Genomic DNA, 22,277 nt, shown 5'->3' with positions numbered 1-22,277 from the left:
AACCTGTGTAAATGAGCGGAGGACTGTAGTTGATTAAATTGTCATCCTTAGGTCGCTGGTTCAATTTCTGCTCGAAGGACGATTTTAATCCGCTGTTTCTCAAACTGCTTCCTGTTAACTGTATATCACTGTACTACCCTCACAAACCTGTGTAAATTCGACCATCTCAACCCTTCGATAGCTCAGTTGGTAGAGCGGAGGACTGTAGTTGGTTAAATTGCCATCCTTAGGTCGCTGGTTCAAATCCGGCTCGAAGGAGTTTTTCTCTTTAATTTGCTGTTCTTCAAACTGCATCCTGTTAATGGTATATCACCACACTACCCTCACATACCTGTGTAAATTACCTCATTACACTTCTCAGTTGGTTGAGCGGAGGACTGTAGTTGGTTAAATTGTAATCCTTAGGTCGCTGGTTCAATTCCGGCTCGAAGGACGATTTTAATCCGCTGTTTCTCAAACTGCTTCCTGTTAACTGTATATCACTGTGCTACCCTCACGAACCTGTGTAAATTAGATCTTCTAAACCCTTCGATAGCTCAGTTGGTAGAGCGGAGGACTGTAGTTGGTTAAATTGTCATCCTTAGGTCGCTGGTTCAATTCCGGCTCGAAGGACGATTTTAATCCACTGTTTCTCAAACTGCTTCCTGTTAACTGTATATCACTGTGCTACCCTCACAAACCTGTGTAAATTAGTTCTTATAAACCCTTCGATAGCTCAGTTGGTAGAGCGAAGGACTGTAGTTGATTAAATTGTCATCCTTATGTCGCTGGTTCAATTACGGCTAGAAGGACAATTTTAATCCCTTGTTTCTCAAACTGCTTCCTGTTAACTGTATATTACTGTGCTACCCTCACAAACCTGTGTAATTTCGACCATCTCAACCCTTCGATAGCTCAGTTGGTAGAGCGGAGGACTGTAGTTGGTTAAATTGTCATCCTTAGGTCGCTGGTTCAATTCCGGCTCGAAGGATGATTTTAATCCGCTGTTTCTCAAACTGCTTCTTGTGAACGGTATGTCACTTTGCTACCCTCACAAACCTGTGTAAATTAGCGGAGGACTGTAGTTGATTAAATTGTCATCCTTAGGTCGCTGGTTCAATTTCTGCTCGAAGGACGATTTCAATCCGCTGTTCTCAAACTGCTTCCTGTTAACTGTATATCACTGTGCTACCCTCACAAACCTGTGTAAATTCAACCTTCTCAACCCTTCGATAGCTCAGTTGGTAGAGCGGAGGACTGTAGTTGGTTAAATTGCCATCCTTAGGTCGCTGGTTCAATTCCGGCTCGAAGGACGATTTTAATCCGCTGTTTCTCAAACTGCTTCCTGTTAACTGTATATCACTGTGCTACCCTCACAAACCTGTGTAAATTAGCGGAGGACTGTAGTTGATTAAATTGTCATCCTTAGGTCGCTGGTTCAATTTCTGCTCGAAGGACGATTTTAATCCGCTGTTTCTCAAACTGCTTCCTGTTAACTGTATATCACTGTGCTACCCTCACAAACCTGTGTAAATTAGCGGAGGACTGTAGTTGATTAAATTGTCATCCTTAGGTCGCTGGTTCAATTTCTGCTCGAAGGACGATTTTAATCCGCTGTTTCTCAAACTGCTTCCTGTTAACTGTATATCACTGTGCTACCCTCACAAACCTGTGTAAATTAGTTCTTATAAACCCTTCGATAGCTCAGTTGGTAGAGCGCAGGACTGTAGTTAATTAAATTGTCATCCTTATGTCGCTGGTTCAATTACGGCTAGAAGGACAATTTTAATCCCTTGTTTCTCAAACTTCTTCCTGTTAACTGTATATTACTGTGCTACCCTCACAAACCTGTGTAAATTAGATTTTCTAAACCCTTCGATAGCTCAGTTGGTAGAGCGGAGGACTGTAGTTGGTTAAATTGTCATCCTTAGGTCGCTGGTTCAATTCCGGCTCGAAGGACGATTTTAATCCACTGTTTCTCAAACTGCTTCCTGTTAACAGTATATCACTGTGCTACCCTCACAAACCTGTGTAAATTAGTTCTTATAAACCCTTCGATAGCTCAGTTTGTAGAGCGCAGGACTCTAGTTGATTAAATTGTCATCCTTATGTCGCTGGTTCAATTACGGCTAGAAGTACAATTTTAATCCCTTGTTTCTCAAACTGCTTCCTGTTAACTGTATATTACTGTGCTACCCTCACAAACCTGTGTAATTTCGACCATCTCAACCCTTCGATAGCTCAGTTGGTAGAGCGGAGGACTGTAGTTGGTTAAATTGTCATCCTTAGGTTGCTGGTTCAATTCTGGCTTGAAGGATGATTTTAATCCGCTGTTTGTCAAACTGCTTCTTGTGAACGGTATGTCACTTTGCTACCCTCACAAACCTGTGTAAATTAGCGGAGGACTGTAGTTGATTAAATTGTCATCCTTAGGTCGCTGGTTCAATTTCTGCTCGAAGGACGATTTTAATCCGCTGTTTCTCAAACTGCTTCCTGTTAACTGTATATCACTGTGCTACCCTCACAAACCTGTGTAAATTCAACCTTCTCAACCCTTCGATAGCTCAGTTGGTAGAGCGGAGGACTGTAGTTGGTTAAATTGCCATCCTTAGGTCGCTGGTTCAATTCCGGCTCGAAGGACGATTTTAATCCGCTGTTTCTCAAACTGCTTCCTGTTAACTGTATATCACTGTGCTACCCTCACAAACCTGTGTAAATTAGCGGAGGACTGTAGTTGATTAAATAGTCATCCTTAGGTCGCTGGTTCAATTTCTGCTCGAAGGACGATTTTAATCCGCTGTTTCTCAAACTGCTTCCTGTTAACTGTATATCACTGTGCTACCCTCACAAACCTGTGTAAATTAGTTCTTATAAACCCTTCGATAGCTCAGTTGGTAGAGCGCAGGACTGTAGTTGATTAAATTGTCATCCTTATGTCGCTGGTTCAATTACGGCTAGAAGGACAATTTTAATCCCTTGTTTCTCAAACTGCTTCCTGTTAACTGTATATTACTGTGCTACCCTCACAAACCTGTGTAATTTCGACCATCTCAACCCTTCGATAGCTTAGTTGGTAGAGCGGAGGACTGTAGTTGGTTAAGTATATATATATAAATATTATAAACACACCGTTTTCAAAATGGCAATTATAATGACTATAACACGAATGCACAGTTTCCTTTTATCTGAGAAGATCATGTTTCACATGATCATACTGTCAAGTAGCTGATGGTGAGTCCTGATGGTGAGTTGAAGTAGTCTTTGTATAGTTGCTGCTGTTAGAAATCGAGCTGCTACTAGTAATATCCATGTTTTGTTAAAAGCAAGCATATGACTTGTTATTGACTAGCGTGTGGCTTTCTTCTTCTGTGTGACAAGTGAGTGTCAGAACAGAAGCATAAAGTTTTGCTGCGCCCCCTTGTGTACCGGCATAAATCTGTTTTGTATTAAGCGCCATCTAACGTCCAGGGGTGAATTTGCACCTCACTCGGCTCAGCGCCAGTAAAAATCGTCTGGGTGTGAAAGCAAAAAAACGTCACGTTAAACGCAGACGATAAACGCGCACGAAAAACGTCCCGGTATGTCAAGACCTTTAGGTCGCTGGTTTAATTCCGGCTCGAAGGATGATTTTAATCCGCTGTTTCTCAAACTGCTTCTTGTGAACGGTATGTCACTGTGCTACCCTCACAAACCTGTGTAAATTCGACCATCTCAACCCTTCGATAGCTCAGTTGGTAGAGCGGAGGACTGTAGTTGGTTAAATTGCCATCCTTAGGTTGCTGGTTCAAATCCGGCTTGAAGGAGTTTTTCTCTTTAATTTGCTGTTCTTCAAACTGCATCCTGTTAATGGTATATCACCACACTACCCTCACATACCTGTGTAAATTACCTCATTACACTTCTCAGTTGGTTGAGCGGAGGATTGTAGTTGGTTAAATTGTAATCCTTAGGTTGCTGGTTCAATTCCGGCTCGAAGGACGATTTTAATCCGCTGTTTCTCAAACTGCTTCCTGTTAACTGTATATCACTGTGCTACCCTCACGAACCTGTGTAAATTAGATCTTCTAAACCCTTCGATAGCTCAGTTGGTAGAGCGGAGGACTGTAGTTGGTTAAATTGTCATCCTTAGGTCGCTGGTTCAATTCCGGCTTGAAGGACGATTTTAATCCGCTGTTTCTCAAACTGCTTCCTGTTAACTGTATATCACTGTGCTACCCTCACAAACCTGTGTAAATTAGATCTTCTAAACCCTTCGATAGCTCAGTTGGTAGAGCGGAGGACTGTAGTTGGTTAAATTGTCATCCTTAGGTCGCTGGTTCAATTCCGGCTCGAAGGACGATTTTAATCCACTGTTTCTCAAACTGCTTCTTGTTAACTGTATATCACTGTGCTACCCTCACAAACCTGTGTAAATTAGTTCTTATAAACCCTTCGATAGCTCAGTTGGTAGAGCGAAGGACTGTAGTTGATTAAATTGTCATCCTTATGTCGCTGGTTCAATTACGGCTAGAAGGACAATTTTAATCCCTTGTTTCTCAAACTGCTTCCTGTTAACTGTATATTACTGTGCTACCCTCACAAACCTGTGTAATTTCGACCATCTCAACCCTTCGATAGCTCAGTTGGTAGAGCGGAGGACTGTAGTTGGTTAAATAGTCATCCTTAGGTCGCTGGTTCAATTCCGGCTCGAAGGACGATTTTAATCCGCTGTTTCTCAAACTGCTTCTTGTGAACGGTATGTCACTGTGCTACCCTCACAAACCTGTGTAAATTCGACCATCTCAACCCTTCGATAGCTCAGTTGGTAGAGCGGAGGACTGTAGTTGGTTAAATTGCCATCCTTAGGTCGCTGGTTCAATTCCGGCTCGAAGGACGATTTTAATCCGCTGTTTCTCAAACTGCTTCCTGTTAACTGTATATCACTGTGCTACCCTCACGAACCTGTGTAAATTAGATCTTCTAAACCCTTTGATAGCTCAGTTGGTAGAGCGGAGGACTGTAGTTGGTTAAATTGTCATCCTTAGGTCGCTGGTTCAATTCCGGCTCGAAGGATGATTTTAATCCACTGTTTCTCAAACTGCTTCCTGTTAACAGTATATCACTGTGCTACCCTCACAAACCTGTGTAAATTAGTTCTTATAAACCCTTCGATAGCTCAGTTTGTAGAGCGCAGGACTCTAGTTGATTAAATTGTCATCCTTATGTCGCTGGTTCAATTACGGCTAGAAGTACAATTTTAATCCCTTGTTTCTCAAACTGCTTCCTGTTAACTGTATATTACTGTGCTACCCTCACAAACCTGTGTAATTTCGACCATCTCAACCCTTCGATAGCTCAGTTGGTAGAGCGGAGGACTGTAGTTGGTTAAATTGTCATCCTTAGGTCGCTGGTTCAATTCCGGCTCGAAGGATGATTTTAATCCGCTGTTTCTCAAACTGCTTCTTGTGAACGGTATGTCACTTTGCTACCCTCACAAACCTGTGTAAATTAGCGGAGGACTGTAGTTGATTAAATTGTCATCCTTAGGTCGCTGGTTCAATTTCTGCTCGAAGGACGATTTTAATCCGCTGTTTCTCAAACTGCTTCCTGTTAACTGTATATCACTGTGCTACCCTCACAAACCTGTGTAAATTCAACCTTCTCAACCCTTCGATAGCTCAGTTGGTAGAGCGGAGGACTGTAGTTGGTTAAATTGCCATCCTTAGGTCGCTGGTTCAATTCCGGCTCGAAGGACGATTTTAATCCGCTGTTTCTCAAACTGCTTCCTGTTAACTGTATATCACTCTGCTACCCTCACAAACCTGTGTAAATTAGCGGAGGACTGTAGTTAATTAAATTGTCATCCTTAGGTCGCTGGTTCAATTTCTGCTCGAAGGACGATTTTAATCCGCTGTTTCTCAAACTGCTTCCTGTTAACTGTATATCACTGTGCTACCCTCACAAACCTGTGTAAATTAGTTCTTATAAACCCTTCGATAGCTCAGTTGGTAGAGCGCAGGACTGTAGTTGATTAAATTGCCATCCTTAGGTCGCTGGTTCAATTCCGGCTCGAAGGACGATTTTAATCCGCTGTTTCTCAAACTGCTTCCTGTTAACTGTATATCACTGTGTAAATTAGATCTTCTAAACCCTTCGATAGCTCAGTTGGTAGAGCGGAGGACTGTAGTTGGTTAAATTGTCATCCTTAGGTCGCTGGTTCAATTCCGGCTCGAAGGACGATTTTAATCCACTATTTCTCAAACTGCTTCCTGTTAACTGTATATCACTGTGCTACCCTCACAAACCTGTGTAAATTAGTTCTTATAAACCCTTCGATAGCTCAGTTTGTAGAGCGCAGGACTCTAGTTGATTAAATTGTCATCCTTATGTCGCTGGTTCAATTACGGCTAGAAGTACAATTTTAATCCCTTGTTTCTCAAACTGCTTCCTGTTAACTGTATATTACTGTGCTACCGTCACAAACCTGTGTAATTTCGACCATCTCAACCCTTCGATAGCTCAGTTGGTAGAGCGGAGGACTGTAGTTGGTTAAATTGTCATCCTTAGGTCGCTGGTTCAATTCCGGCTTGAAGGATGATTTTAATCCGCTGTTTCTCAAACTGCTTCTTGTGAACGGTATGTCACTTTGCTACCCTCACAAACCTGTGTAAATTAGCGGAGGACTGTAGTTGATTAAATTGTCATCCTTAGGTCGCTGGTTCAATTTCTGCTCGAAGGACGATTTCAATCCGCTGTTTCTCAAACTGCTTCCTGTTAACTGTATATCACTGTGCTACCCTCACAAACTTGTGTAAATTCAACCTTCTCAACCCTTCGATAGCTCAGTTGGTAGAGCGGAGGACTGTAGTTGGTTAAATTGCCATCCTTAGGTCGCTGGTTCAATTCCGGCTCGAAGGACGATTTTAATCCGCTGTTTCTCAAACTGCTTCCTGTTAACTGTATATCACTGTGCTACCCTCACAAACCTGTGTAAATTAGCGGAGGACTGTAGTTGATTAAATTGTCATCCTTAGGTCGCTGGTTCAATTTCTGCTCGAAGGACGATTTTAATCCGCTGTTTCTCAAACTGCTTCCTGTTAACTGTATATCACTGTGCTACCCTCACAAACCTGTGTTAATTAGCGGAGGACTGTAGTTGATTAAATTGTCATCCTTAGGTCGCTGGTTCAATTTCTGCTCGAAGGACGATTTTAATCCGCTGTTTCTCAAACTGCTTCCTGTTAACTGTATATCACTGTGCTACCCTCACAAACCTGTGTAAATTGGTTCTTATAAACCCTTCGATAGCTCAGTTGGTAGAGCGCAGGACTGTAGTTGATTAAATTGTCATCCTTAGGTCGCTGGTTCAATTCCGGCTAGAAGGACAATTTTAATCCCTTGTTTCTCAAACTGCTTCCTGTTAACTGTATATTACTGTGCTACCCTCACAAACCTGTGTAAATTAGATTTTCTAAACCCTTCGATAGCTCAGTTGGTAGAGCGGAGGACTGTAGTTGGTTAAATTGTCATCCTTAGGTCGCTGGTTCAATTCCGGCTCGAAGGACGATTTTAATCCACTGTTTCTCAAACTGCTTCCTGTTAACAGTATATCACTGTGCTACCCTCACAAACCTGTGTAAATTAGTTCTTATAAACCCTTCGATAGCTCAGTTTGTAGAGCGCAGGACTCTAGTTGATTAAATTGTCATCCTTATGTCGCTGGTTCAATTACGGCTAGAAGTACAATTTTAATCCCTTGTTTCTCAAACTGCTTCCTGTTAACTGTATATTACTGTGCTACCCTCACAAACCTGTGTAATTTCGACCATCTCAACCCTTCGATAGCTCAGTTGGTAGAGCGGAGGACTGTAGTTGGTTAAATTGTCATCCTTAGGTCGCTGGTTCAATTCTGGCTTGAAGGATGATTTTAATCCGCTGTTTCTCAAACTGCTTCTTGTGAACGGTATGTCACTTTGCTACCCTCACAAACCTGTGTAAATTAGCGGAGGACTGTAGTTGATTAAATTGTCATCCTTAGGTCGCTGGTTCAATTTCTGCTCGAAGGACGATTTTAATCCGCTGTTTCTCAAACTGCTTCCTGTTAACTGTATATCACTGTGCTACCCTCACAAACCTGTGTAAATTCAACCTTCTCAACCCTTCGATAGCTCAGTTGGTAGAGCGGAGGACTGTAGTTGGTTAAATTGCCATCCTTAGGTCGCTGGTTCAATTCCGGCTCGAAGGACGATTTTAATCCGCTGTTTCTCAAACTGCTTCCTGTTAACTGTATATCACTGTGCTACCCTCACAAACCTGTGTAAATTAGCGGAGGACTGTAGTTGATTAAATTGTCATCCTTAGGTCGCTGGTTCAATTTCTGCTCGAAGGACGATTTTAATCCGCTGTTTCTCAAACTGCTTCCTGTTAACTGTATATCACTGTGCTACCCTCACAAACCTGTGTAAATTAGTTCTTATAAACCCTTCGATAGCTCAGTTGGTAGAGCGCAGGACTGTAGTTGATTAAATTGTCATCCTTATGTCGCTGGTTCAATTACGGCTAGAAGGACAATTTTAATCCCTTGTTTCTCAAACTGCTTCCTGTTAACTGTATATTACTGTGCTACCCTCACAAACCTGTGTAATTTCGACCATCTCAACCCTTCGATAGCTTAGTTGGTAGAGCGGAGGACTGTAGTTGGTTAAGTATATATATATAAATATTATAAACACACCGTTTTCAAAATGGCAATTATAATGACTATAACACGAATGCACAGTTTCCTTTTATCTGAGAAGATCATGTTTCACATGATCATACTGTCAAGTAGCTGATGGTGAGTCCTGATGGTGAGTTGAAGTAGTCTTTGTATAGTTGCTGCTGTTAGAAATCGAGCTGCTACTAGTAATATCCATGTTTTGTTAAAAGCAAGCATATGACTTGTTATTGACTAGCGTGTGGCTTTCTTCTTCTGTGTGACAAGTGAGTGTCAGAACAGAAGCATAAAGTTTTGCTGCGCCCCCTTGTGTACCGGCATAAATCTGTTTTGTATTAAGCGCCATCTAACGTCCAGGGGTGAATTTGCACCTCACTCGGCTCAGCGCCAGTAAAAATCGTCTGGGTGTGAAAGCAAAAAAACGTCACGTTAAACGCAGACGATAAACGCGCACGAAAAACGTCCCGGTGTGTCAAGACCTTTAGGTCGCTGGTTTAATTCCGGCTCGAAGGATGATTTTAATCCGCTGTTTCTCAAACTGCTTCTTGTGAACGGTATGTCACTGTGCTACCCTCACAAACCTGTGTAAATGAGCGGAGGACTGTAGTTGGTTAAATAGTCATCCTTAGGTCGCTGGTTCAATTCCGGCTCGAAGGACGATTTTAATCCGCTGTTTCTCAAACTGCTTCTTGTGAACGGTATGTCACTGTGCTACCCTCACAAACCTGTGTAAATTCGACCATCTCAACCCTTCGATAGCTCAGTTGGTAGAGCGGAGGACTGTAGTTGGTTAAATTGCCATCCTTAGGTCGCTGGTTCAATTCCGGCTCGAAGGACGATTTTAATCCGCTGTTTCTCAAACTGCTTCCTGTTAACTGTATATCACTGTGCTACCCTCACGAACCTGTGTAAATTAGATCTTCTAAACCCTTTGATAGCTCAGTTGGTAGAGCGGAGGACTGTAGTTGGTTAAATTGTCATCCTTAGGTCGCTGGTTCAATTCCGGCTCGAAGGACGATTTTAATCCACTGTTTCTCAAACTGCTTCCTGTTAACAGTATATCACTGTGCTACCCTCACAAACCTGTGTAAATTAGTTCTTATAAACCCTTCGATAGCTCAGTTTGTAGAGCGCAGGACTCTAGTTGATTAAATTGTCATCCTTATGTCGCTGGTTCAATTACGGCTAGAAGTACAATTTTAATCCCTTGTTTCTCAAACTGCTTCCTGTTAACTGTATATCACTGTGCTACCCTCACAAACCTGTGTAAATTCAACCTTCTCAACCCTTCGATAGCTCAGTTGGTAGAGCGGAGGACTGTAGTTGGTTAAATTGCCATCCTTAGGTCGCTGGTTCAATTCCGGCTCGAAGGACGATTTTAATCCGCTGTTTCTCAAACTGCTTCCTGTTTACTGTATATCACTGTGCTACCCTTACAAACCTGTGTAAATTAGCGGAGGACTGTAGTTGATTAAATTGTCATCCTTATGTCGCTGGTTCAATTACGGCTAGAAGGACAATTTTAATCCCTTGTTTCTCAAACTGCTTCCTGTTAACTGTATATTACTGTGCTACCCTCACAAACCTGTGTAATTTCGACCATCTCAACCCTTCGATAGCTTAGTTGGTAGAGCGGAGGACTGTAGTTGGTTAAGTATATATATATAAATATTATAAACACACCGTTTTCAAAATGGCAATTATAATGACTATAACACGAATGCACAGTTTCCTTTTATCTGAGAAGATCATGTTTCACATGATCATACTGTCAAGTAGCTGATGGTGAGTCCTGATGGTGAGTTGAAGTAGTCTTTGTATAGTTGCTGCTGTTAGAAATCGAGCTGCTACTAGTAATATCCATGTTTTGTTAAAAGCAAGCATATGACTTGTTATTGACTAGCGTGTGGCTTTCTTCTTCTGTGTGACAAGTGAGTGTCAGAACAGAAGCATAAAGTTTTGCTGCGCCCCCTTGTGTACCGGCATAAATCTGTTTTGTATTAAGCGCCATCTAACGTCCAGGGGTGAATTTGCACCTCACTCGGCTCAGCGCCAGTAAAAATCGTCTGGGTGTGAAAGCAAAAAAACGTCACGTTAAACGCAGACGATAAACGCGCACGAAAAACGTCCCGGTGTGTCAAGACCTTTAGGTCGCTGGTTTAATTCCGGCTCGAAGGATGATTTTAATCCGCTGTTTCTCAAACTGCTTCTTGTGAACGGTATGTCACTGTGCTACCCTCACAAACCTGTGTAAATGAGCGGAGGACTGTAGTTGGTTAAATAGTCATCCTTAGGTCGCTGGTTCAATTCCGGCTCGAAGGACGATTTTAATCCGCTGTTTCTCAAACTGCTTCTTGTGAACGGTATGTCACTGTGCTACCCTCACAAACCTGTGTAAATTCGACCATCTCAACCCTTCGATAGCTCAGTTGGTAGAGCGGAGGACTGTAGTTGGTTAAATTGCCATCCTTAGGTCGCTGGTTCAATTCCGGCTCGAAGGACGATTTTAATCCGCTGTTTCTCAAACTGCTTCCTGTTAACTGTATATCACTGTGCTACCCTCACGAACCTGTGTAAATTAGATCTTCTAAACCCTTTGATAGCTCAGTTGGTAGAGCGGAGGACTGTAGTTGGTTAAATTGTCATCCTTAGGTCGCTGGTTCAATTCCGGCTCGAAGGACGATTTTAATCCACTGTTTCTCAAACTGCTTCCTGTTAACAGTATATCACTGTGCTACCCTCACAAACCTGTGTAAATTAGTTCTTATAAACCCTTCGATAGCTCAGTTTGTAGAGCGCAGGACTCTAGTTGATTAAATTGTCATCCTTATGTCGCTGGTTCAATTACGGCTAGAAGTACAATTTTAATCCCTTGTTTCTCAAACTGCTTCCTGTTAACTGTATATCACTGTGCTACCCTCACAAACCTGTGTAAATTCAACCTTCTCAACCCTTCGATAGCTCAGTTGGTAGAGCGGAGGACTGTAGTTGGTTAAATTGCCATCCTTAGGTCGCTGGTTCAATTCCGGCTCGAAGGACGATTTTAATCCGCTGTTTCTCAAACTGCTTCCTGTTAACTGTATATCACTGTGCTACCCTTACAAACCTGTGTAAATTAGCGGAGGACTGTAGTTGATTAAATTGTCATCCTTAGGTCGCTGGTTCAATTTCTGCTCGAAGGACGATTTTAATCCGCTGTTTCTCAAACTGCTTCCTGTTAACTGTATATCACTGTGCTACCCTCACAAACCTGTGTAAATTAGCGGAGGACTGTAGTTGATTAAATTGTCCTCCTTAGGTCGCTGGTTCAATTTCTGCTCGAAGGACGATTTTAATCCGCTGTTTCTCAAACTGCTTCCTGTTAACTGTATATCACTGTGCTACCCTCACAAACCTGTGTAAATTAGTTCTTATAAACCCTTCGATAGCTCAGTTGGTAGAGCGAAGGACTGTAGTTGATTAAATTGTCATCCTTATGTCGCTGGTTCAATTACGGCTAGAAGGACAATTTTAATCCCTTGTTTCTCAAACTGCTTCCTGTTAACTGTATATTACTGTGCTACCCTCACAAACCTGTGTAATTTCGACCATCTCAACCCTTCGATAGCTCAGTTGGTAGAGCGGAGGACTGTAGTTGGTTAAATAGTCATCCTTAGGTCGCTGGTTCAATTCCGGCTCGAAGGACGATTTTAATCCGCTGTTTCTCAAACTGCTTCTTGTGAACGGTATGTCACTGTGCTACCCTCACAAACCTGTGTAAATTCGACCATCTCAACCCTTCGATAGCTCAGTTGGTAGAGCGGAGGACTGTAGTTGGTTAAATTGCCATCCTTAGGTCGCTGGTTCAATTCCGGCTCGAAGGACGATTTTAATCCTCTGTTTCTCAAACTGCTTCCTGTTAACTGTATATCACTGTGCTACCCTCACGAACATGTGTAAATTAGATCTTCTAAACCCTTCGATAGCTCAGTTGGTAGAGCGGAGGACTGTAGTTGGTTAAATTGTCATCCTTAGGTCGCTGGTTCAATTCCGGCTCGAAGGACGATTTTAATCCACTATTTCTCAAACTGCTTCCTGTTCACAGTATATCACTGTGCTACCCTCACAAACCTGTGTAAATTAGTTCTTATAAACCCTTCGATAGCTCAGTTTGTAGAGCGCAGGACTCTAGTTGATTAAATTGTCATCCTTATGTCGCTGGTTCAATTACGGCTAGAAGTACAATTTTAATCCCTTGTTTCTCAAACTGCTTCCTGTTAACTGTATATTACTGTGCTACCCTCACAAACCTGTGTAATTTCGACCATCTCAACCCTTCGATAGCTCAGTTGGTAGAGCGGAGGACTGTAGTTGGTTAAATTGTCATCCTTAGGTCGCTGGTTCAATTCCGGCTCGAAGGATGATTTTAATCCGCTGTTTCTCAAACTGCTTCTTGTGAACGGTATGTCACTTTGCTACCCTCACAAACCTGTGTAAATTAGCGGAGGACTGTAGTTGATTAAATTGTCATCCTTAGGTCGCTGGTTCAATTTCTGCTCGAAGGACGATTTTAATCCGCTGTTTCTCAAACTGCTTCCTGTTAACTGTATATCACTGTGCTACCCTCACAAACCTGTGTAAATTAGTTCTTATAAACCCTTCGATAGCTCAGTTGGTAGAGCGAAGGACTGTAGTTGATTAAATTGTCATCCTTATGTCGCTGGTTCAATTACGGCTAGAAGGACAATTTTAATCCCTTGTTTCTCAAACTGCTTCCTGTTAACTGTATATTACTGTGCTACCCTCACAAACCTGTGTAATTTCGACCATCTCAACCCTTCGATAGCTCAGTTGGTAGAGCGGAGGACTGTAGTTGGTTAAATAGTCATCCTTAGGTCGCTGGTTCAATTCCGGCTCGAAGGACGATTTTAATCCGCTGTTTCTCAAACTGCTTCTTGTGAACGGTATGTCACTGTGCTACCCTCACAAACCTGTGTAAATTCGACCATCTCAACCCTTCGATAGCTCAGTTGGTAGAGCGGAGGACTGTAGTTGGTTAAATTGCCATCCTTAGGTCGCTGGTTCAATTCCGGCTCGAAGGACGATTTTAATCCGCTGTTTCTCAAACTGCTTCCTGTTAACTGTATATCACTGTGCTACCCTCACGAACCTGTGTAAATTAGATCTTCTAAACCCTTCGATAGCTCAGTTGGTAGAGCGGAGGACTGTAGTTGGTTAAATTGTCATCCTTAGGTCGCTGGTTCAATTCCGGCTCGAAGGACGATTTTAATCCGCTGTTTCTCAAACTGCTTCCTGTTAACTGTATATTACTGTGCTACCCTCACAAACCTGTGTAATTTCGACCATCTCAACCCTTCGATAGTTCAGTTGGTAGAGCGGAGGACTGTAGTTGGTTAAATTGTCATCCTTAGGTCGCTGGTTCAATTCCGGCTCGAAGGATGATTTTAATCCGCTGTTTCTCAAACTGCTTCTTGTGAACGGTATGTCACTTTGCTACCCTCACAAACCTGTGTAAATTAGCGGAGGACTGTAGTTGATTAAATTGTCATCCTTAGGTCGCTGGTTCAATTTCTGCTCGAAGGACGATTTCAATCCGCTGTTTCTCAAACTGCTTCCTGTTAACTGTATATCACTGTGCTACCCTCACAAACCTGTGTAAATTCAACCTTCTCAACCCTTCGATAGCTCAGTTGGTAGAGCGGAGGACTGTAGTTGGTTAAATTGCCATCCTTAGGTCGCTGGTTCAATTCCGGCTCGAAGGACGATTTTAATCCGCTGTTTCTCAAACTGCTTCCTGTTAACTGTATATCACTGTGCTACCCTCACAAACCTGTGTAAATTAGCGGAGGACTGTAGTTGATTAAATTGTCATCCTTAGGTCGCTGGTTCAATTTCTGCTCGAAGGACGATTTTAATCCGCTGTTTCTCAAACTGCTTCCTGTTAACTGTATATCACTGTGCTACCCTCACAAACCTGTGTAAATTAGCGGAGGACTGTAGTTGATTAAATTGTCATCCTTAGGTCGCTGGTTCAATTTCTGCTCGAAGGACGATTTTAATCCGCTGTTTCTCAAACTGCTTCCTGTTAACTGTATATCACTGTGCTACCCTCACAAACCTGTGTAAATTAGTTCTTATAAACCCTTCGATAGCTCAGTTGGTAGAGCGCAGGACTGTAGTTGATTAAATTGTCATCCTTATGTCGCTGGTTCAATTACGGCTAGAAGGACAATTTTAATCCCTTGTTTCTCAAACTGCTTCCTGTTAACTGTATATTACTGTGCTACCCTCACAAACCTGTGTAAATTAGATTTTCTAAACCCTTCGATAGCTCAGTTGGTAGAGCGGAGGACTGTAGTTGGTTAAATTGTCATCCTTAGGTCGCTGGTTCAATTCCGGCTCGAAGGACGATTTTAATCCACTGTTTCTCAAACTGCTTCCTGTTTACAGTATATCACTGTGCTACCCTCACAAACCTGTGTAAATTAGTTCTTATAAACCCTTCGATAGCTCAGTTTGTAGAGCGCAGGACTCTAGTTGATTAAATTGTCATCCTTATGTCGCTGGTTCAATTACGGCTAGAAGTACAATTTTAATCCCTTGTTTCTCAAACTGCTTCCTGTTAACTGTATATTACTGTGCTACCCTCACAAACCTGTGTAATTTCGACCATCTCAACCCTTCGATAGCTCAGTTGGTAGAGCGGAGGACTGTAGTTGGTTAAATTGTCATCCTTAGGTCGCTGGTTCAATTCTGGCTTGAAGGATGATTTTAATCCGCTGTTTCTCAAACTGCTTCTTGTGAACGGTATGTCACTTTGCTACCCTCACAAACCTGTGTAAATTAGCGGAGGACTGTAGTTGATTAAATTGTCATCCTTAGGTCGCTGGTTCAATTTCTGCTCGAAGGACGATTTTAATCCGCTGTTTCTCAAACTGCTTCCTGTTAACTGTATATCACTGTGCTACCCTCACAAACCTGTGTAAATTAGTTCTTATAAACCCTTCGATAGCTCAGTTGGTAGAGCGCAGGACTGTAGTTGATTAAATTGTCATCCTTATGTCGCTGGTTCAATTACGGCTAGAAGGACAATTTTAATCCCTTGTTTCTCAAACTGCTTCCTGTTAACTGTATATTACTGTGCTACCCTCACAAACCTGTGTAATTTCGACTATCTCAACCCTTCGATAGCTTAGTTGGTAGAGCGGAGGACTGTAGTTGGTTAAGAATATATATATATAAATATTATAAACACACCGTTTTCAAAATGGCAATTATAATGACTATAACACGAATGCACAGTTTCCTTTTATCTGAGAAGATCATGTTTCACATGATCATACTGTCAAGTAGCTGATGGTGAGTCCTGATGGTGAGTTGAAGTAGTCTTTGTATAGTTGCTGCTGTTAGAAATCGAGCTGCTACTAGTAATATCCATGTTTTGTTAAAAGCAAGCATATGACTTGTTATTGACTAGCGTGTGGCTTTCTTCTTCTGTGTGACAAGTGAGTGTCAGAACAGAAGCATAAAGTTTTGCTGCGCCCCCTTGTGTACCGGCATAAATCTGTTTTGTATTAAGCGCCATCTAACGTCCAGGGGTGAATTTGCACCTCACTCGGCTCAGCGCCAGTAAAAATCGTCTGGGTGTGAAAGCAAAAAAACGTCACGTTAAACGCAGACGATAAACGCGCACGAAAAACGTCCCGGTGTGTCAAGACCTTTAGGTCGCTGGTTTAATTCCGGCTCGAAGGATGATTTTAATCCGCTGTTTCTCAAACTGCTTCTTGTGAACGGTATGTCACTGTGCTACCCTCACAAACCTGTGTAAATGAGCGGAGGACTGTAGTTGATTAAATTGTCATCCTTAGGTCGCTGGTTCAATTTCTGCTCGAAGGACGATTTTAATCCGCTGTTTCTCAAACTGCTTCCTGTTAACTATATATCACTGTGCTACCCTCACAAACCTGTGTAAATTCGACCATCTCAACCCTTCGATAGCTCAGTTGGTAGAGCGGAGGACTGTAGTTGGTTAAATTGCCATCCTTAGGTCGCTGGTTCAAATCCGGCTCGAAGGAGTTTTTCTCTTTAATTTGCTGTTCTTCAAACTGCATCCTGTTAATGGTATATCACCACACTACCCTCACATACCTGTGTAAATTACCTCATTACACTTCTCAGTTGGTTGAGCGGAGGACTGTAGTTGGTTAAATTGTAATCCTTAGGTCGCTGGTTCAATTCCGGCTCGAAGGACGATTTTAATCCGCTGTTACTCAAACTGCTTCCTGTTAACTGTATATCACTGTGCTACCCTCACGAACCTGTGTAAATTAGATCTTCTAAACCCTTCGATAGCTCAGTTGGTAGAGCGGAGGACTGTAGTTGGTTAAATTGTCATCCTTAGGTCGCTGGTTCAATTCCGGCTCGAAGGACGATTTTAATCCGCTGTTTCTCAAACTGCTTCCTGTTAACTGTATATCACTGTGCTACCCTCACAAACCTGTGTAAATTAGATCTTCTAAACCCTTCGATAGCTCAGTTGGTAGAGCGGAGGACTGTAGTTGGTTAAATTGTCATCCTTAGGTCGCTGGTTCAATTCCGGCTCGAAGGACGATTTTAATCCACTGTTTCTCAAACTGCTTCCTGTTAACTGTATATCACTGTGCTACCCTCACAAACCTGTGTAAATTAGTTCTTATAAACCCTTCGATAGCTCAGTTGGTAGAGCGAAGGACTGTAGTTGATTAAATTGTCATCCTTATGTCGCTGGTTCAATTACGGCTAGAAGGACAATTTTAATCCCTTGTTTCTCAAACTGCTTCCTGTTAACTGTATATGACTGTGCTACCCTCACAAACCTGTGTAATTTCGACCATCTCAACCCTTCGATAGCTCAGTTGGTAGAGCGGAGGACTGTAGTTGGTTAAATAGTCATCCTTAGGTCGCTGGTTCAATTCCGGCTCGAAGGACGATTTTAATCCGCTGTTTCTCAAACTGCTTCTTGTGAACGGTATGTCACTGTGCTACCCTCACAAACCTGTGTAAATTCGACCATCTCAACCCTTCGATAGCTCAGTTGGTAGAGCGGAGGACTGTAGTTGGTTAAATTGCCATCCTTAGGTCGCTGGTTCAATTCCGGCTCGAAGGACGATTTTAATCTGCTGTTTCTCAAACTGCTTCCTGTTAACTGTATATCACTGTGCTACCCTCACGAACCTGTGTAAATTAGATCTTCTAAACCCTTTGATAGCTCAGTTGGTAGAGCGGAGGACTGTAGTTGGTTAAATTGTCATCCTTAGGTCGCTGGTTCAATTCCGGCTCGAAGGACGATTTTAATCCACTGTTTCTCAAACTGCTTCCTGTTAACAGTATATCACTGTGCTACCCTCACAAACCTGTGTAAATTAGTTCTTATAAACCCTTCGATAGCTCAGTTTGTAGAGCGCAGGACTCTAGTTGATTAAATTGTCATCCTTATGTCGCTGGTTCAATTACGGCTAGAAGTACAATTTTAATCCCTTGTTTCTCAAACTGCTTCCTGTTAACTGTATATTACTGTGCTACCCTCACAAACCTGTGTAATTTCGACCATCTCAACCCTTCGATAGCTCAGTTGGTAGAGCGGAGGACTGTAGTTGGTTAAATTGTCATCCTTAGGTCGCTGGTTCAATTCCGGCTCGAAGGATGATTTTAATCCGCTGTTTCTCAAACTGCTTCTTGTGAACGGTATGTCACTTTGCTACCCTCACAAACCTGTGTAAATTAGCGGAGGACTGTAGTTAATTAAATTGTCATCCTTAGGTCGCTGGTTCAATTCCGGCTCGAAGGACGATTTTAATCCGCTGTTTCTCAAACTGCTTCCTGTTAACTGTATATCACTGTGCTACCCTCACGAACCTGTGTAAATTAGATCTTCTAAACCCTTCGATAGCTCAGTTGGTAGAGCGGAGGACTGTAGTTGGTTAAATTGTCATCCTTGGGTCGCTGGTTCAATTCCGGCTCGAAGGACGATTTTAATCCACTATTTCTCAAACTGCTTCCTGTTAACAGTATATCACTGTGCTACCCTCACAAACCTGTGTAAATTAGTTCTTATAAACCCTTCGATAGCTCAGTTTGTAGAGCGCAGGACTCTAGTTGATTAAATAGTCATCCTTATGTCGCTGGTTCAATTACGGCTAGAAGTACAATTTTAATCCCTTGTTTCTCAAACTGCTTCCTGTTAACTGTATATCACTGTGCTACCCTCACAAACCTGTGTAATTTCGACCATCTCAACCCTTCGATAGCTCAGTTGGTAGAGCAGAGGACTGTAGTTGGTTAAATTGTCATCCTTAGGTCGCTGGTTCAATTCCGTCTCGAAGGATGATTTTAATCCGCTGTTTCTCAAACTGCTTCTTGTGAACGGTATGTCACTTTGCTACCCTCACAAACCTGTGTAAATTAGCGGAGGACTGTAGTTGATTAAATTGTCATCCTTAGGTCGCTGGTTCAATTTCTGCTCGAAGGACGATTTTAATCCGCTGTTTCTCAAACTGCTTCCTGTTAACTGTATATCACTGTGCTACCCTCACAAACCTGTGTAAATTAGCGGAGGACTGTAGTTGATTAAATTGTCATCCTTAGGTCGCTGGTTCAATTTCTGCTCGAAGGACGATTTTAATCCGCTGTTTCTCAAACTGCTTCCTGTTAACTGTATATCACTGTGCTACCCTCACAAACCTGTGTAAATTAGCGGAGGACTGTAGTTGATTAAATTGTCATCCTTAGGTCGCTGGTTCAATTTCTGCTCGAAGGACGATTTTAATCCGCTGTTTCTCAAACTGCTTCCTGTTAACTGTATATCACTGTGCTACCCTCACAAACCTGTGTAAATTAGTGCTTATAAACCCTTCGATAGCTCAGTTGGTAGAGCGCAGGACTGTAGTTGATTAAATTGTCATCCTTATGTCGCTGGTTCAATTACGGCTAGAAGGACAATTTTAATCCCTTGTTTCTCAAACTGCTTCCTGTTAACTGTATATTACTGTGCTACCCTCACAAACCTGTGTAAATTAGATTTTCTAAACCCTTCGATAGCTCAGTTGGTAGAGCGGAGGACTGTAGTTGGTTAAATTGTCATCCTTAGGTCGCTGGTTCAATTCCGGCTCGAAGGACGATTTTAATCCACTGTTTCTCAAACTGCTTCCTGTTAACAGTATATCACTGTGCTACCCTCACAAACCTGTGTAAATTAGATCTTATAAACTCTTCGATAGCTCAGTTTGTAGAGCGCAGGACTCTAGTTGATTAAATTGTCATCCTTATGTCGCTGGTTCAATTACGGCTAGAAGTACAATTTTAATCCCTTGTTTCTCAAACTGCTTCCTGTTAACTGTATATTACTGTGCTACCCTCACAAACCCGTGTATTTTCGACCATCTCAACCCTTCGATAGCTCAGTTGGTAGAGCGGAGGACTGTAGTTGGTTAAATTGTCATCCTTAGGTCGCTGGTTCAATTCCGGCTCGAAGGACGATTTTAATCCACTGTTTCTCAAACTGCTTCCTGTTAACTGTATATCACTGTGCTACCCTCACAAACCTGTGTAAATTAGTTCTTATAAACCCTTCGATAGCTCAGTTGGTAGAGCGAAGGACTGTAGTTGATTAAATTGTCATCCTTATGTCGCTGGTTCAATTACGGCTAGAAGGACAATTTTAATCCCTTGTTTCTCAAACTGCTTCCTGTTAACTGTATATTACTGTGCTACCCTCACAAACCTGTGTAATTTCGACCATCTCAACCCTTCGATAGCTCAGTTGGTAGAGCAGAGGACTGTAGTTGGTTAAATAGTCATCCTTAGGTCGCTGGTTCAATTCCGGCTCGAAGGACGATTTTAATCCGCTGTTTCTCAAACTGCTTCCTGTGAACGGTATGTCACTGTGCTACCCTCACAAACCTGTGTAAATTCGACCATCTCAACCCTTCGATAGCTCAGTTGGTAGAGCGGAGGACTGTAGTTGGTTAAATTGCCATCCTTAGGTCGCTGGTTCAATTCCGGCTCGAAGGACGATTTTAATCCGCTGTTTCTCAAACTGCTTCCTGTTAACTGTATATCACTGTGCTACCCTCACAAACCTGTGTAAATTAGCGGAGGACTGTAGTTGATTAAATTGTCATCCTTAGGTCGCTGGTTCAATTTCTGCTCGAAGGACGATTTTAATCCGCTGTTTCTCAAACTGCTTCCTGTTAACTGTATATCACTGTGCTACCCTCACAAACCTGTGTAAATTAGCGGAGGACTGTAGTTGATTAAATTGTCATCCTTAGGTCGCTGGTTCAATTTCTGCTCGAAGGACGATTTTAATCCGCTGTTTCTCAAACTGCTTCCTGTTAACTGTATATCACTGTGCTACCCTCACAAACCTGTGTAAATTAGTTCTTATAAACCCTTCGATAGCTCAGTTGGTAGAGCGCAGGACTGTAGTTGATTAAATTGTCATCCTTATGTCGCTGGTTCAATTACGGCTAGAAGGACAATTTTAATCCCTTGTTTCTCAAACTGCTTCCTGTTAACTGTATATTACTGTGCTACCCTCACAAACCTGTGTAAATTAGATTTTCTAAACCCTTCGATAGCTCAGTTGGTAGAGCGGAGGACTGTAGTTGGTTAAATTGTCATCCTTAGGTCGCTGGTTCAATTCCGGCTCGAAGGACGATTTTAATCCACTGTTTCTCAAACTGCTTCCTGTTAACAGTATATCACTGTGCTACCCTCACAAACCTGTGTAAATTAGTTCTTATAAACCCTTCGATAGCTCAGTTTGTAGAGCGCAGGACTCTAGTTGATTAAATTGTCATCCTTATGTCGCTGGTTCAATTACGGCTAGAAGTACAATTTTAATCCCTTGTTTCTCAAACTGCTTCCTGTTAACTGTATATTACTGTGCTACCCTCACAAACCTGTGTAATTTCGACCATCTCAACCCTTCGATAGCTCAGTTGGTAGAGCGGAGGACTGTAGTTGGTTAAATTGCCATCCTTAGGTCGCTGGTTCAAGTCCGGCTCGAAGGAGTTTTTCTCTTTAATTTGCTGTTCTTCAAACTGCATCCTGTTAATGGTATATCACCACACTACCTTCACATACCTGTGTAAATTACCTCATTACACTTCTCAGTTGGTTGAGCGGAGGACTGTAGTTGGTTAAATTGTAATCCTTAGGTCGCTGGTTCAATTCCGGCTCGAAGGACGATTTTAATCCGCTGTTTCTCAAACTGCTTCCTGTTAACTGTATATCACTGTGCTACCCTCACGAACCTGTGTAAATTAGATCTTCTAAACCCTTCGATAGCTCAGTTGGTAGAGCGGAGGACTGTAGTTGGTTAAATTGTCATCCTTAGGTCGCTGGTTCAATTCCGGCTCGAAGGACGATTTTAATCCGCTGTTTCTCAAACTGCTTCCTGTTAACTGTATATCACTGTGCTACCCTCACAAACCTGTGTAAATTAGATCTTGTAAACCCTTCGATAGCTCAGTTGGTAGAGCGGAGGACTGTAGTTGGTTAAATTGTCATCCTTAGGTCGCTGGTTCAATTCCGGCTCGAAGGACGATTTTAATCCACTGTT

General features: G+C 42.3%; 1 protein-coding gene and 41 non-coding genes across 46 annotated transcripts in view; 41 read left to right on the top strand and 1 right to left on the bottom strand.

The window, feature by feature from the left end:
* The window catches only part of prom1b (prominin 1 b), a 72,627-nt gene that overhangs the window by 36,278 nt on the left and 14,072 nt on the right, over positions 1-22,277 (bottom strand). The gene's annotated exons all lie outside the window — the stretch shown is intronic.
* trnay-gua (transfer RNA tyrosine (anticodon GUA)) lies at positions 172-258 on the top strand. The gene is given in 2 exon segments: positions 172-208; positions 223-258. It is a non-coding gene; the product is annotated as a tRNA-Tyr (tRNA).
* On the top strand, positions 526-612 carry trnay-gua (transfer RNA tyrosine (anticodon GUA)). Its single transcript is given in 2 exon segments — positions 526-562; positions 577-612. It is a non-coding gene; the product is annotated as a tRNA-Tyr (tRNA).
* Positions 884-970, top strand: trnay-gua (transfer RNA tyrosine (anticodon GUA)). Its single transcript is given in 2 exon segments — positions 884-920; positions 935-970. It is a non-coding gene; the product is annotated as a tRNA-Tyr (tRNA).
* Positions 1,206-1,292, top strand: trnay-gua (transfer RNA tyrosine (anticodon GUA)). Its single transcript is given in 2 exon segments — positions 1,206-1,242; positions 1,257-1,292. It is a non-coding gene; the product is annotated as a tRNA-Tyr (tRNA).
* On the top strand, positions 1,852-1,938 carry trnay-gua (transfer RNA tyrosine (anticodon GUA)). Its single transcript is given in 2 exon segments — positions 1,852-1,888; positions 1,903-1,938. It is a non-coding gene; the product is annotated as a tRNA-Tyr (tRNA).
* Positions 2,533-2,619, top strand: trnay-gua (transfer RNA tyrosine (anticodon GUA)). The gene is given in 2 exon segments: positions 2,533-2,569; positions 2,584-2,619. It is a non-coding gene; the product is annotated as a tRNA-Tyr (tRNA).
* On the top strand, positions 4,229-4,315 carry trnay-gua (transfer RNA tyrosine (anticodon GUA)). The gene is given in 2 exon segments: positions 4,229-4,265; positions 4,280-4,315. It is a non-coding gene; the product is annotated as a tRNA-Tyr (tRNA).
* Positions 4,587-4,673, top strand: trnay-gua (transfer RNA tyrosine (anticodon GUA)). Its single transcript is given in 2 exon segments — positions 4,587-4,623; positions 4,638-4,673. It is a non-coding gene; the product is annotated as a tRNA-Tyr (tRNA).
* On the top strand, positions 4,766-4,852 carry trnay-gua (transfer RNA tyrosine (anticodon GUA)). Its single transcript is given in 2 exon segments — positions 4,766-4,802; positions 4,817-4,852. It is a non-coding gene; the product is annotated as a tRNA-Tyr (tRNA).
* Positions 5,303-5,389, top strand: trnay-gua (transfer RNA tyrosine (anticodon GUA)). Its single transcript is given in 2 exon segments — positions 5,303-5,339; positions 5,354-5,389. It is a non-coding gene; the product is annotated as a tRNA-Tyr (tRNA).
* Positions 5,626-5,712, top strand: trnay-gua (transfer RNA tyrosine (anticodon GUA)). The gene is given in 2 exon segments: positions 5,626-5,662; positions 5,677-5,712. It is a non-coding gene; the product is annotated as a tRNA-Tyr (tRNA).
* On the top strand, positions 6,109-6,195 carry trnay-gua (transfer RNA tyrosine (anticodon GUA)). The gene is given in 2 exon segments: positions 6,109-6,145; positions 6,160-6,195. It is a non-coding gene; the product is annotated as a tRNA-Tyr (tRNA).
* trnay-gua (transfer RNA tyrosine (anticodon GUA)) lies at positions 6,790-6,876 on the top strand. The gene is given in 2 exon segments: positions 6,790-6,826; positions 6,841-6,876. It is a non-coding gene; the product is annotated as a tRNA-Tyr (tRNA).
* Positions 7,436-7,522, top strand: trnay-gua (transfer RNA tyrosine (anticodon GUA)). The gene is given in 2 exon segments: positions 7,436-7,472; positions 7,487-7,522. It is a non-coding gene; the product is annotated as a tRNA-Tyr (tRNA).
* On the top strand, positions 8,117-8,203 carry trnay-gua (transfer RNA tyrosine (anticodon GUA)). Its single transcript is given in 2 exon segments — positions 8,117-8,153; positions 8,168-8,203. It is a non-coding gene; the product is annotated as a tRNA-Tyr (tRNA).
* trnay-gua (transfer RNA tyrosine (anticodon GUA)) lies at positions 9,424-9,510 on the top strand. Its single transcript is given in 2 exon segments — positions 9,424-9,460; positions 9,475-9,510. It is a non-coding gene; the product is annotated as a tRNA-Tyr (tRNA).
* Positions 9,961-10,047, top strand: trnay-gua (transfer RNA tyrosine (anticodon GUA)). Its single transcript is given in 2 exon segments — positions 9,961-9,997; positions 10,012-10,047. It is a non-coding gene; the product is annotated as a tRNA-Tyr (tRNA).
* Positions 11,089-11,175, top strand: trnay-gua (transfer RNA tyrosine (anticodon GUA)). Its single transcript is given in 2 exon segments — positions 11,089-11,125; positions 11,140-11,175. It is a non-coding gene; the product is annotated as a tRNA-Tyr (tRNA).
* Positions 11,626-11,712, top strand: trnay-gua (transfer RNA tyrosine (anticodon GUA)). The gene is given in 2 exon segments: positions 11,626-11,662; positions 11,677-11,712. It is a non-coding gene; the product is annotated as a tRNA-Tyr (tRNA).
* On the top strand, positions 12,272-12,358 carry trnay-gua (transfer RNA tyrosine (anticodon GUA)). Its single transcript is given in 2 exon segments — positions 12,272-12,308; positions 12,323-12,358. It is a non-coding gene; the product is annotated as a tRNA-Tyr (tRNA).
* Positions 12,451-12,537, top strand: trnay-gua (transfer RNA tyrosine (anticodon GUA)). Its single transcript is given in 2 exon segments — positions 12,451-12,487; positions 12,502-12,537. It is a non-coding gene; the product is annotated as a tRNA-Tyr (tRNA).
* trnay-gua (transfer RNA tyrosine (anticodon GUA)) lies at positions 12,630-12,716 on the top strand. The gene is given in 2 exon segments: positions 12,630-12,666; positions 12,681-12,716. It is a non-coding gene; the product is annotated as a tRNA-Tyr (tRNA).
* Positions 12,988-13,074, top strand: trnay-gua (transfer RNA tyrosine (anticodon GUA)). Its single transcript is given in 2 exon segments — positions 12,988-13,024; positions 13,039-13,074. It is a non-coding gene; the product is annotated as a tRNA-Tyr (tRNA).
* Positions 13,490-13,576, top strand: trnay-gua (transfer RNA tyrosine (anticodon GUA)). The gene is given in 2 exon segments: positions 13,490-13,526; positions 13,541-13,576. It is a non-coding gene; the product is annotated as a tRNA-Tyr (tRNA).
* trnay-gua (transfer RNA tyrosine (anticodon GUA)) lies at positions 13,669-13,755 on the top strand. The gene is given in 2 exon segments: positions 13,669-13,705; positions 13,720-13,755. It is a non-coding gene; the product is annotated as a tRNA-Tyr (tRNA).
* Positions 13,848-13,934, top strand: trnay-gua (transfer RNA tyrosine (anticodon GUA)). The gene is given in 2 exon segments: positions 13,848-13,884; positions 13,899-13,934. It is a non-coding gene; the product is annotated as a tRNA-Tyr (tRNA).
* On the top strand, positions 14,350-14,436 carry trnay-gua (transfer RNA tyrosine (anticodon GUA)). The gene is given in 2 exon segments: positions 14,350-14,386; positions 14,401-14,436. It is a non-coding gene; the product is annotated as a tRNA-Tyr (tRNA).
* Positions 14,996-15,082, top strand: trnay-gua (transfer RNA tyrosine (anticodon GUA)). The gene is given in 2 exon segments: positions 14,996-15,032; positions 15,047-15,082. It is a non-coding gene; the product is annotated as a tRNA-Tyr (tRNA).
* trnay-gua (transfer RNA tyrosine (anticodon GUA)) lies at positions 16,663-16,749 on the top strand. Its single transcript is given in 2 exon segments — positions 16,663-16,699; positions 16,714-16,749. It is a non-coding gene; the product is annotated as a tRNA-Tyr (tRNA).
* trnay-gua (transfer RNA tyrosine (anticodon GUA)) lies at positions 17,017-17,103 on the top strand. Its single transcript is given in 2 exon segments — positions 17,017-17,053; positions 17,068-17,103. It is a non-coding gene; the product is annotated as a tRNA-Tyr (tRNA).
* trnay-gua (transfer RNA tyrosine (anticodon GUA)) lies at positions 17,196-17,282 on the top strand. Its single transcript is given in 2 exon segments — positions 17,196-17,232; positions 17,247-17,282. It is a non-coding gene; the product is annotated as a tRNA-Tyr (tRNA).
* On the top strand, positions 17,554-17,640 carry trnay-gua (transfer RNA tyrosine (anticodon GUA)). The gene is given in 2 exon segments: positions 17,554-17,590; positions 17,605-17,640. It is a non-coding gene; the product is annotated as a tRNA-Tyr (tRNA).
* On the top strand, positions 17,733-17,819 carry trnay-gua (transfer RNA tyrosine (anticodon GUA)). The gene is given in 2 exon segments: positions 17,733-17,769; positions 17,784-17,819. It is a non-coding gene; the product is annotated as a tRNA-Tyr (tRNA).
* On the top strand, positions 18,270-18,356 carry trnay-gua (transfer RNA tyrosine (anticodon GUA)). The gene is given in 2 exon segments: positions 18,270-18,306; positions 18,321-18,356. It is a non-coding gene; the product is annotated as a tRNA-Tyr (tRNA).
* trnay-gua (transfer RNA tyrosine (anticodon GUA)) lies at positions 19,741-19,827 on the top strand. The gene is given in 2 exon segments: positions 19,741-19,777; positions 19,792-19,827. It is a non-coding gene; the product is annotated as a tRNA-Tyr (tRNA).
* On the top strand, positions 20,099-20,185 carry trnay-gua (transfer RNA tyrosine (anticodon GUA)). Its single transcript is given in 2 exon segments — positions 20,099-20,135; positions 20,150-20,185. It is a non-coding gene; the product is annotated as a tRNA-Tyr (tRNA).
* trnay-gua (transfer RNA tyrosine (anticodon GUA)) lies at positions 20,636-20,722 on the top strand. The gene is given in 2 exon segments: positions 20,636-20,672; positions 20,687-20,722. It is a non-coding gene; the product is annotated as a tRNA-Tyr (tRNA).
* Positions 21,282-21,368, top strand: trnay-gua (transfer RNA tyrosine (anticodon GUA)). Its single transcript is given in 2 exon segments — positions 21,282-21,318; positions 21,333-21,368. It is a non-coding gene; the product is annotated as a tRNA-Tyr (tRNA).
* trnay-gua (transfer RNA tyrosine (anticodon GUA)) lies at positions 21,640-21,726 on the top strand. Its single transcript is given in 2 exon segments — positions 21,640-21,676; positions 21,691-21,726. It is a non-coding gene; the product is annotated as a tRNA-Tyr (tRNA).
* On the top strand, positions 21,994-22,080 carry trnay-gua (transfer RNA tyrosine (anticodon GUA)). Its single transcript is given in 2 exon segments — positions 21,994-22,030; positions 22,045-22,080. It is a non-coding gene; the product is annotated as a tRNA-Tyr (tRNA).
* Positions 22,173-22,259, top strand: trnay-gua (transfer RNA tyrosine (anticodon GUA)). Its single transcript is given in 2 exon segments — positions 22,173-22,209; positions 22,224-22,259. It is a non-coding gene; the product is annotated as a tRNA-Tyr (tRNA).

This window comes from Paramisgurnus dabryanus, chromosome 4, assembly GCF_030506205.2.
Source record: "Paramisgurnus dabryanus chromosome 4, PD_genome_1.1, whole genome shotgun sequence".
Taxonomy (NCBI): domain Eukaryota; kingdom Metazoa; phylum Chordata; class Actinopteri; order Cypriniformes; family Cobitidae; genus Paramisgurnus; species Paramisgurnus dabryanus.
The sequence above is the reverse complement of the archived record's forward strand: the minus strand, read 5'-3'. Positions and strand labels throughout refer to the sequence as shown.